Raw genomic sequence first — 1,209 nt, 5'->3', positions numbered from 1 at the left:
CAAAGAACTCACCTAAGTTTTCCCAGGGTATTTTTTAATTGCTTATTTTTCTACAAAAATAAATGCCAAATTCTTCTTTTCAGGTTGTCTGTGTACCCAAATACACCACCGAATTAAGCTGCTGCTACTCCAAAAAGACTACCAGATCTTAAAATGAATTGATATTTTAAAAATATATAGATGCTCTTTCCATTATGAGCACCTTCTAATGAGTTCCGGTATTAGAATTATCATTTCTCAATTCCCTTCAAAAATATCATACCTTAGCACATATCTTAGCATTTTCAGACACTATGCTATGTTTTATTGTTTAAAGAATTATCACAATAAAATACAGCCTGTACATGTTCTGTACCGGTTCTGTACAGATGCAATCATTCTTTTTTTTTTTGGATTTTTTATTGGAAGTCAGTAGAACCCCAGGATACAGAGCCCAGAGATACGGAGAACTAACTATATTTAAGCATGCACATGCACACACACACACACACAGAGAGAGAGAGAGAGAGAAGAGGAGAGACAGAGAGAGAGAGACAGAGAGAGAGAGATTTTTATCTGTAAAATAAAGGGAAATCAAAGGCCAATGGGCAAGAGGTAGCTGACTTCCCTGGTGGCCCAGGAAGGCCTGGCGGCCAGATTTGCCCTGAAGATGTTGAAACTTTAACACTCTGCAGAGAAGAGATGACAATGTAATTTAAAGCCTGTGTAGACAGGGTGAGGCTAAAACAGAATTTGAATTCCATACATAAAGCCCAGAAATTCAAAGAAGTGCCCTTTCTAAATGTAAAAATAAAACTGAAAAACAAAAACCTTTGCTCACATGTCTGTGCAGATAAACAGGAAAACTGTTTAGAGGTGGCATAAAAGGTTATTTACAAGAATGTGAAAGCCTGGGCCTAGGCCCCACCAGGCGTGGAAGCCCCAAACTGAAAATCACAGAGGCTGTCAGTGCCTCCAGCATTTCAGCAAAGTATTCTCTAGGGACACTTCCAAAGCCCAGGACACATGGGGTTCCTAAAAAAAAAAAGCAGCCTCAATGACTGTGAGCTCACATTAAACATTTAATTATGTCACTTGAATGTGAAATCTGAAAAAGCTGAACTCACAAAAGTAGAATAGAATCATGGTTACCAGAGGCTGGGGCTGGAGGGAATGTGGAGTTTATTTTATTTTTTAAATCATTTTTAAATTTAAATTTAATTAATTTAT

Source organism: Sapajus apella, unplaced genomic scaffold (genome assembly GCF_009761245.1).
Source record: "Sapajus apella isolate SASKATOON/1434 unplaced genomic scaffold, GSC_monkey_1.0 scaffold264, whole genome shotgun sequence".
Lineage (NCBI taxonomy): Eukaryota > Metazoa > Chordata > Mammalia > Primates > Cebidae > Sapajus > Sapajus apella.
This window is presented reverse-complemented; position numbering follows the sequence as displayed.